Here is a 13,498-nt window from a genome sequence, read left to right on the forward strand (position 1 = left end):
TGGAGGGCGCACTCGATTGTACCATGCGGCTTCGCCTGGGCCTTGGGTTGTTTACTTTCGGCAGAAAGTAAAAAGCCTAGATTTTCTCGGCATTAAACGAGATTTGACGCGTCGTTTTCCGAAGCTTGATTTTAGCCAGATCAACAGGAACAAACTACGCATCACCGCACCTACATACTAGGTGGCGAATGAAATTGCTGGCGACAGGGCGTACAATGTTGAATATATGGTTTATGTCCCCTCGCGGGAGGTTGAAATTGAAGGTGTGATCAACGCAGCGAGCCTGACTTGCAAGGATGTACTTGCGGGAAAAGGCCGCCTAAAGAATGCAATGGAGTCTACCGTGGATATTCTGGACTGCAAGGAATTGCATTCAGCAGCCACGGTAGATGGAAAGAAAGTATATTCCAAGTCAGGTTCGCTTCGGGTGACGTTCGCCGGTTCGATGCTCCCAAAATATGTTGATATTGAAAACATGCTATTTCCGGTGCGTCTTTTTGTGCCAAGGGTATTTAATTGTACCAACTGCAAACAACTTGGTCACACTGCCGAGTTTTGTGACAACAAACCACGTTGTGGCAAATGCTCAGAAAGACATCGGGAGGAGTTCTGCCAGCAACAAGCAACAAAATGTGCTTATTGTGGTTTGAACCCTCCCCATGGTTTGCAAGAATGCCCGGTGTACAAAAAGCGCACCCAAAAAGTGAAGCGCTCGTTGGTACAGCGCTCCAAGCAGTCGTATGCGGAAATGGTTAAGTCGCAAGACACATCCGCCACAGCCACTGCATCGACTGCTATTTCAGCCACCGTTCGTGTAAGTGATTATTATGATTCCATATCCATTGATGAATTGGACTCTGACGCAGCCGATATGGATGAACCTGCGGAGGTACACGTGCCCGAAAAGAGGAAGCAACCGTCTTCCCCGGGATCGCGCCGCAAGAGAACAAAAATCATCCATAAAAGCTTGGCAAAATCTGAAGGTAATGGGGTTTATTTAAAATCCCGAAGCAACCTGTTCCTACTGCTTCTTTTGATCCTAGTTGCAGTAAGACATTCCGCCATTGCCAAAATCCGATGTTTCGAAAAACATCCGGCTAGGAGAATCAACGAAAGAAAAAAGTAATTCGCACTTCTAGTAAAGTATTCCGTCCAAGCGAGGATTGATCTCCTTTAAGGACCTTGTGGACCGTTTTTTGAATTTATTTAATATTCCGAATTCATTGAGGCCTATCATTGACCTTTTATACCAACAGTGGAAAGTTATCTGAAGCAATTGACTGTTTCATGGCCCTTCTTGCAGGAATTGTATCTTTCGATGGATAATACGGCCAATACCCAAGATACAATCACTGTGCTGCAGTGGAACTGTCATAGTCTGAAAAATAAATTAGACGTGTTCAAGTTTTTGATTCGCAATTCCGATTGCGATGTATTTGCACTCTGTGAAACATGGCTTTCTTCTGAAGATGAAATCAACTTCCACGATTTTAATATTATTCGCCAAGATCGGAATGATCATTATGGTGGCGTTCTTTTGGGGATCAAAAATGCTACTCCTTCTACAGAATTCCCATTCCGACTGTTCCCGGCTTAGAAATCGTCGCATGCCAAGTAAATGTGAAGAATAAAGATCTTTGCATAGCTTCAGTGTACATTCCTCCAAATGCCTCTATTAATCGTCGACATTTTTGGAGCGCAGTCTCCCTCTATCATCTCCAGTATTGATATTGGGTGATATGAACGCACATGGTATTGGATGGGGCGAAACGTATGACGATTATAGAGCGCCTATTTTCTATGATTTGTGTGACGATTTCAATTTGAATATTTTGAACACTGGTGAAGTAACTCGAATAGGACCAAATGGTCAACAAAGCCGTATTGATCTGTCTTTATGTTCAAATTCACTATCATTAGATTGCACGTGGAAGGTAATTCAAGATCCCCATGGTAGTGACCATATGCCGATAGTCACCACAATTAAGAGTGGCTATCAACAATCTGAGCCAGTTAATGTTCCTTTCGATCTCACGAAGAACATTGACTGGCAAAAATTTGCATCGGCGGTAAAAATTGGTATTGAATCAACTGATACTCTTCCACCTTTGGATGAATATCGATTCCTTACTGAGTTGATTCAAAAAAGCGCACTAGAAGCTCAGAAACGACGCGTTCCAAGTACATCTGTCATAAGAAGACCAGCCACTCCTGGATGGGATGATGAATGTACTAAGTTGTATTCTGAGAAATCTGATGCCTTCAAGGCCTTCCGTAAACACGGAAGGTCAGAGCTTTTTGAAGAGTATTTGAGGCTCGAAAGAAAACTCAAAAATCTTCTCAAGGCAAAAAACGTAGCTACTGGCGACGATTTGTCGAGGACTATCACGAGAAACCTCAATGACAACACTTTGGAAAACGGCCCGCAACATGCGGAACCGCATTTCCACCAATGAGAGTGAAGAATACTCCAATCGATGGATATTCAACTTCGCAAAAAAGGTCTGCCCAGATTCCGTACCAGCAGAACCGCTATTTCGAGAATCAGTCACTGATCCCGGTTCTTTGGGTGGACCATTCACAATGCTGGAACTATCTATGTCTCTTCTTTCATCGAATAACTCTGCTCCGGGATGCGATAACATCAAATTCAATCTTCTTAAAAACCTCCCAGATATCGCAAAAGACGATTACTTGACCTGTACAACTGTTTCATGGAGTACAACATTGTGCCACCTGAATGGCGACAGGTCAAAGTAATAGCTATTCAAAAGCCTGGGAAACCAGCGTCTAATCACAATTCATACCGACCGATTGCCATGCTATCATGCATGAGAAAGTTATTAGAGAAAATGATCCTTTCAAGAGTCGACCATTGGGTCGAAGAAAATGCATTGCTTTCAAATACTCAGTTTGGTTTTCGAAAAGGTAAAGGAACAAACGATTGTCTAGCGTTGCTCTCTTCAGATATTCAGCTGGCCTTTGCGCACAAGGAGCAATTGGCTTCAGTATTCTTGGATATTAAGGGCGCTTTTGATTCAGTTTCCATAGAAGTACTGTCAGACAATCTGCACAGTAGTGGATTACCCGTTATTTTGAACAATTTCTTGTATAATTTGTTGTCAGAAAAACAAATGAACTTCACACTCGGCACTCTGACAACTTCCAGAAATAGCTACATGGGCCTTCCCCAAGGATCATGTTTAAGTCCCTTGCTTTATAATTTCTATGTTAAAGATATTGACAATTGTTTGGAAGGACAATGCACGCTCAGACAACTTGCAGATGATGCCGTGGTCTCTCTAAGAGGTCCATGCGCAGCTGTCTTGCAAGGACCATTGCAAAGTACCCTGGGTAATCTGACTGTATGGGCCGGACATCTAGGGATCGAGTTTTCACCGCAAAAAACTCAGTTGGTTGTGTTTACTAGGAAGCGGTACCCAGCTCAACTGAAACTAAAACTGTTGAATGATGACATCAACCAATCTTTATCTTCTAAATACCTTGGGGTCGTGTTTGATTCTAAATGTACTTGGAAACTCCATTTTGAGTATTTGATACAAAAATGCCGGAAAAGGATCCATTTTCTACGTTCTATCTCCGGAACCTGGTGGGTTGCTCACCCGGAAGACCTCATCAAACTCTATAGAACGACTATTCTCTCTGTTTTAGAGTATGGCTCTTTCTGCTTCCTCTCAGCAGCTGATTGCCACCTGATCAAATTGGAACGAATTCAGTATCGTTGTTTGCGTATTGCCCTTGGCTGCATGCATTCAACGCATAACATGAGCCTGGAGGTGCTTGCTGGAGTCACTCCTTTAAAGCACCGTTACTGGGAGCTCTCACTTAGAATACTCATCAAATGTGGAACAAGTAACACACTTGTTCTAGATAACTTCGATAATATGCTTGAACTAACTTGTCGTTCAAGATTCCTTAGAGTCTATCTCAACTACATTTCTTCAGATCTTTGTCTTCCGTGTTATAATCCACCTCGAGTTCACTTCACCAACGACAGTTCCTCAATTGAATACGATCTGTCCATGAAACATGCTATTCAAGGAATACCAGATCATCTTCGAAATATTTCTATTCCTCCTTTTTCAGAAAAATATGAACACATCAATTGCAACAACAGATATTTCACTGATGGTTCTCGCATTAACGGATCCACTGGCTTCGGTGTTTTCAATGTAACTTCAACCACCTTCCGAAAACTTCAGGAACCGTGTTCGGTTTATGTTGCTGAGCTGGCAGCAATTAACTTCGCTTTGGGGATAATTTCCAATCAGCCCGTAGACCATTATTTCATCTTCTCGGATAGTCTTAGTTCTATCGAGGCACTCCGGTCGATGAAACCTGTTAAGCACGCATCTTACTTTCTTACAAACATAAGAGAGCAGATGCGTGTTTTGGTCGAAAGATCATTCAAGATTACCTTTGTTTGGGTCCCATCTCACTGCTCAATCTACGGCAATGAGAAGGCAGACTCGCTGGCAAAGGTGGGCGCACAGGAAGGTGAGATTTATGATAGACAATACTCGAGCAACGAGTTTTTCCCATTAGTCCGTCAGAGTACTCTTCAAAGTTGGCAAAGAAATTGGACACACAACGAACTTGGACGGTGGCTATTTTCCATAGTTCCAAAAGTTTCTGGGCGAGCGTGGTTCAGAGGTGAGGACTTAAGTCGAGGCTTCATTCGCACGATGTCGAGGCTTATGTCCAATCACTATTCACTAAACGCACATCTGTACAGAATAAACCTTGTCGATAGCAACTTATGTAGGTGCGGAGCCGATTATGATGACATCGATCACGTAGTTTGGTCCTGCTCGGAAAATGACGCCTCCAGAGAGCAATTATTGGATACCCTTGTGGCCCGAGGTAAACAACCCTTCAGGGAAGTTCGCGGTGTTTTGGGAGATCGTGATGTTGTCTATATGCAGGCCATTTATAGTTTTCTTTGTGCTTCTGACATCAAAATCTAACATTTTGTTTTTTTCTTTCTTTAAAGTTTTTTTGTTCCGTCTCTGCCTTTTTGTTCCATAGAGCTCCATAGCTCTTGCCATCCGGAAGATGCTCCCAGTCGAACCATTCCTCGAGCACGACGACACGCCACATCGTCACTGACGCCAAATGCCCGGATGAGAAGCTGAAATTTCCTGATCCCAAATCCTAAGCCCCGTCCATCCTTAAACATTGTAAACTAACCTCGAGTCACCACGAGTACGCTGGCTTCTACCCCCCTCTTACTAACCGTATAATAAAATGATATTGATTGTATATATCACAAAGAACAATGGCTCCGTAAAGTGTTATACACGCCTGAGCCTACCAAATAAACGAAATTGGAAAAAGTGTCTTCAGAGAAAAAAATCACAAAAATATTGCCCATATTTGAGTGGATTTTATTTTACAATAGTACCTACTCGGGCGTCATGGGCCCGGGCCCCCAAAAATATTATGTATCAAAACTAACTTTTTTTGTACATTTTGGAGCCCGCACAAGCTGTCGGCCCCGGGGCCCCCTTCCGGCTAAATCCGGCCCTGGAAGATGGGATGTTGTTAATCTCCCATTCCAGGCAATGACTAAAAAATCAATGATATCAATATTATTTTTCCAAGAAAGTTGAAGCGCCATCTGTCTTCCAATGAACAATTGAATAAATGTGGCTTAAAATATATAAATATTTAACATAATTATTCACTTAATTAGCACACAAGCTATCACATAACTATTCGACAATGTTTGCCATCTCTCTCCCTGTCTTTCTTCTGTGACATCCGCCACTACAAATAACTACTTATTCAATGTTTATTAAGTAATTTCACAATTCTGGCAGATTTGGTTAAGGGATCGTAGTATGCTACGATAAAAGAAGGACGTATTTTTCATGTCCTGCCAAATCTTCATTTTTTCACAAGACGAACAAAAGAATTTGAAATCGAAGTGCAACATATAAGTGCGAGTCAGTACCATTCGGAATCAAAAACCGGCTGGACTGGGAGTTGTGCATACCAAGTTTTCGGGTGAGAAACGAATGTGCGGACTGGTGTTTCAGTTGGTGGCTCCATCAATCGAACAACGTCTCAAACATCAACATTATAAGGAGTAGAAGAATGGATTAGAATGGATGAAATCTTTGAGGACGCGTTTCTCGTTGCCGTTCTCTGTAGGAATCTACATTTATTTTTTTTTTTTTTTTTTTTTTTTTTTTTTTTATAGAGGGATGAAGGCAAATCTGCATACAGACACCTGAAATTATCACTCAGGGAGTGGGGTTGGCGCGGTTGGCAGAAGGCCAGACCGCCGGACCCACTAAACCCACCCAAGCAACAGAAGGTTACTTGAGTTATCCTCTCTTCTAATGCACAATTCCCCCCGGGACTACCTTTCAGTATTACTTCTGTGGGGAAAAGCAGTACTAAAAGTACTCCTCCCAAAACAACACCTTTCACAGTGCCTCTCTTCGATGTTTTGTCGTACGTCTGAGCCCTTTGGCTCCCTTATTGGTGCCAGCAAGCACACAAAAGCGTGGGCCCTTAAGCCCTTTACTTTTTTTCCTTGTGCCATTCAGCAACGCATCTACTTTCCTTTTTATTTTTAGAGCCATTTAGCTCTCAACGTGCTCGCAAGCTACTCAGATAGTCCCCGGCGGCGGATCTACCCTACTCCGACGGGGAGTCCCCGGCGGCGGAAGCTCCCCGATACCGACGACCCGCATTCGTGGATGGCTGTTACATTACCAACACTACACATTCACCTGGTATGCATGTTCATAGATCCGCTCAAGTCCTACGCACATTCTCACTTCAACGGGTGACCGGACGAGTGCCGAGGTCAGGCCAAAGATTCCGGGTGGAGATAGCTTCCGGTTCAGTGGTGCCCCGACGACCCGAAGCAGGTGCATTCACGCGGCACGATCTACTCAACTGGTCCCCGGCGGTGGACCTAGCCTACTCCGATTAACCGATTTCCCATGAACTGCGCCTTTCAGCTTCTTGCTTAACCGATGAGCCATTCAGCTCTCACCTTGGTCGCGGACTACTCGGATAGTCCCCGGCGGTGGATCAATCCTACTCCGACAGGGAGTTCCCCGACGTCGGAAGCTCCCCGTAACCGACGACCCGTCTCAACGGGTGACCGGGCGAGTGCCGAGGTCAATCCAAAGATTCCGGGTGGAGATAACTTCCAGTTCAATGGTGCCCCGACGACCCGAAGCCGGTACATTCGCACGCCACGGTCTACTCAGCTGATCCCCGGCGGTGGACCTAGCCTACTCCGATAACCGAGTTTCATTTGCCTTGAGCCATTCAGCTCTCACCTTATTCATTGAGCCATTTAGCTCCCGCCTCGGTCGCGATCGCGAACGACTCGGATAGTCCCCGACGGCGGATCTAACCTACTCCGACGAGAAGTTCCCCGAAAGCGGGAGCTCCTCCGAACCCGGCCGTTTCGCCACGTTCTGCGGCTACGCGCTCGCCGCAAGCTGAATACAGTTGCGACGCTGTCGTTCCCATCCATTATCGACATATATATTCACGACTTCCACGACTCATGGTCCGCTATCCGTAACGGCTGCCTGCTGCTGCTCTATGCGCCAACTTCGTTGCAGGATGTCGGCTATCCTGGACGTCGCTCTTGCAACCGCTCTCCACTGTTCTGGGTTCTGGCACATTTTTATGACGATGTTATCGGTGTTGGTGTCCGTTCCGCATGCCCCCAACATCGCACTCCTCTCCGTTTCGAACCGAGGACATGTGAACAGGATGTGTTCAGCCGTTTCTGTCACGTCTGGGCATTGCGGACAGGTGGGAGAAGCCGCGTGACCAAACCTGTGTAGGTACCACTTGAAGCATCCATGGCCTGTTAAGAACTGGGTCAAGCCAAAGTTTAGCTCCCCATGAGGTCTGCTAATCCATGCCGACACACTTGGGACTAAGCGATGGGTCCACCTTCCCTTAGGCGAGTTGTCCCACTCTCTCTGCCATTTGGCTACCGTTGCTGCCTTTATATTCCTTCGAGCGTTATCGGTGCCCCTGAGGGCGTAGCACTCCTCGTCTTCCTCTACCACCAGTTTGATAGGCATCATGCCCGCGAGTACACATGCCGCTTCGCGAGATACGGTGCGATATGCGCTGATAACTCTCAGGCACATTAGCCTATGAGTACTCTCCAGCTTTCGCCCGTTGCAGTTTACGCTCAACGCTGACACCCAAGCTGGTCCTCCGTATCGTAGTATTGAAACCGCCACGCTTGCCAGCAGCTTGCGCTTGCTGGAGCACACCCTAGAGTTGTTCGCCATCATCCTCGATAGTGCCGCTATCGCCGTCGACGCGCGCTGGCAGGCGTAGTCGACATGACTTTTAAAGCTCAACTTATCGTCGAGCATCACTCCAATTGTTTCAGAGATCTCTTGGAGGTGATGTCGCAGCCGCCGACTCTAATTGTCGCCTCCTGAACCGATTTCCGATTGTTAACGACTATCATCTCCGTTTTATGATGCGCCAACTGTAGCTTCTTGCTGCGCAACCATTCCTCCACTAGGCTGATCGAATAGGCTGCAGTCAATTCGACCTCTTCGACGGATTCTCCGTACACGGTCATGGTTACGTCATCGGCGAATCCCACTAACTTGACTCCTGGCGGGAGCTTCAACCGCAGCACGCCATCGTACATCACGTTCCACAGCAATGGACCCAAAATTGATCCCTGTGGGACACCTGCCGTGATGGGGGCGGTAGCCAAGCCTTCGTCTGTCTCGTAGATCAATAATCGATTCTGAAAGTAGCTTCCCAGAATCTTATACAGCCCTACCGGTACTCCCAGCCGAAGCAACGAGTTCGCGATCTCCATCCAGCACGCACTGTTGAATGCATTCCGCACGTCGAGTGTTATTACTGCGCAGTAACGTATACCGCGCCGCTTGCATTCGATGGCGACCTTTGCAGTGTCAACCACCGATTTAATGGCACCTAGAGTAGACCTTCCTCTCCGAAAGCCGAATTGCTCGCTCGATAATCCTCCTACCTCCTCGACGTACGGCGACAGTCTGTTCAGGATCAACTTCTCCAGTAGCTTCCCTACCGTGTCTATAAGACAGATTGGTCTGTACGCTGAGGGGTCTCCTGGTGGCTTGCCAGGTTTCGGTAACAGGACCAAACGCTGTCTCTTCCATATATCCGGGAATGTCCTCTCGTCCAGACACTTCTGCATGGCCAACCTAAACATGTTCGGGTTAGTCGTTATGGCTGCCTTCAATGCCATATTCGGGATCCCGTCCGGACCAGGTGCTTTACTCGGGTCGAGGGACTTTGCCACCGTCAATATCTCTTCTACCGTCACCCTCTCCACCGCTTCATCATTTGCTACCCTCGCTGCTGGCGGCCAGTGGGTTGGGCCGTGGTGCGGGAATAGTGCCTCGATTATAGTCTTCAGCCTCGTTGGACATCGCTCGGGAGGAGCCAGTGCTCCTCTTGTTTTGGCCATCACCACCCGATAGGCGTCTCCCCATGGATTCGAGTTGGCGCTCTGGCACAGTCTGTCGAAGCAGGCTTTCTTGCTTTCTTTGATGGCCTTGTTTAGAGCCAGTCTCGCTGCTTTGAATTGCTCGATGCGTTCCTCCCTCACTTCCGCCAAGCGTGTCCTTTGCGTTTTCTTCTAGCCCGGAGACAGGCTGCTCGAAGGGCTGCAATTTCATCGCTCCACCAGTATACCTGTGGCCTGCAGTTCCGTGGTCGCACCTTCCTCGGCATGGTCGCGTCACAAGCTCGAGACAGGACCGCAACCAGTTCGTCGCCGCTTAAACTTCCCGTGTTTTCTTCCAGACCCATAGCTTCACTGAAGGTCCCACCGTCGAAGTGGGCGACCTTCCACGACCGGGTTGTGGGAGTAGCTCTCCGGCTTTCTCTTCTTGCCTCGCTGCCTATCCTGTACCGGATAGCTAGATGGTCACTGTGGGTGTAACCGTCGTCGACCATCCACTGCATATCACCGACCAAACTTGGACTGCAGAACGTTACGTCTATTATCGATTCCACTCCGTTTCGCTGGAAGGTACTTTTGGAGCCTTCGTTGCACAGCACGACATCCAGCTTGGCGAAAGCCTCTAGCAGCGTTTGCCCTCTCCGGTTAGTAAAGCTCGCCCACGCATTGAAGTCTCCTGCAATTACTACTGGCTTGCTACCCACTAGGTCTGATGTTAGCCGATCGACCATCTCGGTGAATTGTTCTATCGGCCACCTTGGTGGGGCGTAGCAGCTGCAGTAGTACACTCCATTTATTTTCGCTATAACAGTACCCTCCGCTCTTGTGTTCAGCACTTCCTGGATCGGGTATCTTCCCGTCGTACAAATCGCCGCTGATTTGGATCTATCCGCTACCCAGTTCCCATTATCCGCGGGGATGCGGTACGGGTCCGACAAGATAGCGACGTCCGTTCTCGCTTCTACTACCGACTGCCACAGCAACTGCTGGGCGGCCGCACAATGGTTGAGGTTGAGCTGCGTTACTTGCACGGCTTCCTCGTATAACCACTCAACGGGCACGCAGGTCCACCCATAGCGTGGTTATGTTCCTGCTTCCTGCTCGCGCATAGCGTACACGATGGTGCTTTCTCGCACGTGTGCGCCTTATGGCCCTCTTCGCCGCATCGCCTACATAGGTTACTCCTATCCGGCCCTTTGCACGCCCACGATTTGTGTCCCGGTTCGAGGCAGCGGAAGCACTTGTCGACTACCGGTGGTTGGTAGAGGCTGACTGGACATACTGACCAGCCAACTTTCAGCTTACCAACTTTGATCACCTTGTTAGCGTCGATGGCCGGTAACTTCACCGTGGCAATCTGCGTCCCCTGCGGTCCTCTTCGCAGACGGATGGACGCATTTGCTACCACCACTCCACCTTGGTCCTTGATGGCCGAGGCGATCTCTTCCGATGTCGTGACCTCGTCCAGCTGCTTGCATTGGAGAGTCACTTCGTCGTGTAGAGCCCTCACTTCTACGCTCTCGCCTAGGACTTCCTGGGCTAGCGCTCCATATGAGGTACCGTTCGCCTGTGAGCCCTTCCTTAAGACAAGGATCATCTCGCCCGCTCTCGTCCGCCTTATGCTACAAACCTCTTTACCAAGGTCCGCCAGTTTCTCGGCGCTGCGCATCGCCTTGAGCACGTCGGCGTAGCGCTCTTTCTCTGTTTTAATGAGAAGTGCTTCACCCTTCTGTCTGGCTCTCGCCGGGCGCGTGATTGCCGCTTTCACCTTCGGTTTATTTACTACCGTTTGCCAGGGACCGTCCGACCGCAGGTTGTCTTGGTCGGGTTGGCTTCCCTCCTCCGGTGGCCGACTGGCTCGTTTCGTCCTCGCTTTCTTCTTACGCCGTTCTCCCATGTTTGCAACTTCCGTGGGCCCGCTCTTCTGATTTGCGCTCTCCCGACGCCTTTTTGCGTTCTGTTTAAAGCGCTTAATGCCAGGCGAGTCCCTGGCTCGCTTATCTGTTCTCCTCTCTACCGCTCTGTCTCTGAGGGCAAAATCTAACGCCTCCTGTGCCATGGTTGTGGTACTATGGAAGGAGAAGGGAGCAGTCTGTGCACTCTTCTCCGCTTTACCACAGCCTTCCAGCCTGGCCGCAAGCACTTCCTGTTCTTGCTTGGCAGCAAGAACCAAATTGCGAAGCTTAAGCAATTTCAGCTTCAGCTCCCTCGACATATTGCCCCGTTCATTGGTGAAGTCGATAATGTCATCGAGTTGCACCATGACGACGGTCAAGCTCGGCAGGATGCCACTCGACCCTATCTCCACTGCATTGTGCTGCTGCTTATCGACTATTGGCGTATCGTTATCGCTCTCCACGACGACTACTTCGCTACTCTTGTCCTTCGTCTCCATTTCTCTCGCACCCGATGCGTTGGGTGGAGATCTCTCCAAACCTCTCCTTGCGAAGGGGTTCACTTCCGATGCTTGTTTGTTTGATTTAGCTTTATTCATGTTTGTTGGGTCCCCCTTAGGGCTGCCCTCGAACCCAACTGGAATAGTCGCCTTCTTGATCCCATGGTTATCTTTGCAGATGCAGTGAGGCCATGCGGGCTATGACACCTCGGTGTTCAGAGCCGGATCGGCGTAAGCCAGGAAGGAATCAACTGGTCCTACTCCCATCTGGTTGGTTAAGCCAGATGGCTGGATTGGGACGGCGTGCCCCAAGGCCTGCCACGGTTTTACGGGACGGAAGGCAGCTGTGGCATTAGCCCACCCGCCATTTCAAGACGGTGTCACCCGGCTTTACTCAAGGAGTGGAATGACACAACTGTCAGCCCTAGATTCGTTGTATATCTCGATTTCCGCTCGTGTCCGTTGACGTTGCCGTTGTCGATGCCACTGGGTTGGGCTAGTGTGCTTTGAGCGGCGCACGGTCGCTTTGATAGGACCTGCTTACGGATACATGCAGCTTTTTGTAGAAGTTTAACAGAGTCCACTGTCAAACCCCACCACATCCTAGGCAGGTCCCCTAACTCGCAGTGGGGAGGGGTCGTAAAGCCCTTAGACATAGTCCCTGCTGCCCGTTAGGAATCTACATTTGTATCGGTGTATCGGTAAGGGTACTCCATACGCGTTGGTAAGTTGTAGGATGTTCTACTTCTCTACTATATGGACCGAAAGGTAGGTGGATTGATTTTCTATTATATGACATTATGAGTCGTCGTTGGTAATTTATTTATTTGCCAAGTACACGCATGTGCCAAAGAACATGCTTCAAATCATGTGACATAAAAATCAACGAAATCATTACCAAGGAATCTTTGAACCCTACTGATCTTTCATGTGGCGTTGCTTAAATGCGTCCACTAATTACGTAAGGAATTTCATGGACTTCAACCCCATCCCTCCTATAGTAAGCATTTTCCATACAAATTATTTGTTGTTTGTAAGGAGTGCAAGAAAATGCCAGGCCCTCCCTTTTTCGTATAAGAAATTAGTGTGAAGCTCCACTTTTGAAAATATCTATTTAACGCAAGCGTTACGTAGTAAAACGAGTGAAATAATGCCTGTGAACTCTTCCGTGAACGTTCATCACGCCATCTTTTAAACATGTCTTCTATATTCAAAATAAAGTAACTATGTGATCAAACCAGAAATTTTGGGGCAAATAAATCAGTCGAACAACGTTTTGTATATAGTGAGGTTCAAAGTTGATTACTCAAACAGTGATGAAATGTAATATTGTTTTTTACGGAAATAATTGATGTCGAGCTTCCAGGCACGAAAATATGGGCCAGTAGTAAGTAAAAGATATATATATTTTGTTATGCTTATTTTCATGCTTTTGCTATTTTATCTTTTTTTTATCTTTTTTTTCAGAGGGCGAGTAATGGCGCTTGCACATTCTAATTAGATGTCTTCATTTCAGTATAATATAAATAAAAACGATTCATCTTCAAGAGTGTATCCCATATGTTTCGTCTATATGCTTCTAAGCTACATCCCATATATCGAATTAAGTGTAGAAC

This window comes from Armigeres subalbatus, chromosome 3, assembly GCF_024139115.2.
Source record: "Armigeres subalbatus isolate Guangzhou_Male chromosome 3, GZ_Asu_2, whole genome shotgun sequence".
Taxonomy (NCBI): Eukaryota; Metazoa; Arthropoda; class Insecta; order Diptera; family Culicidae; genus Armigeres; species Armigeres subalbatus.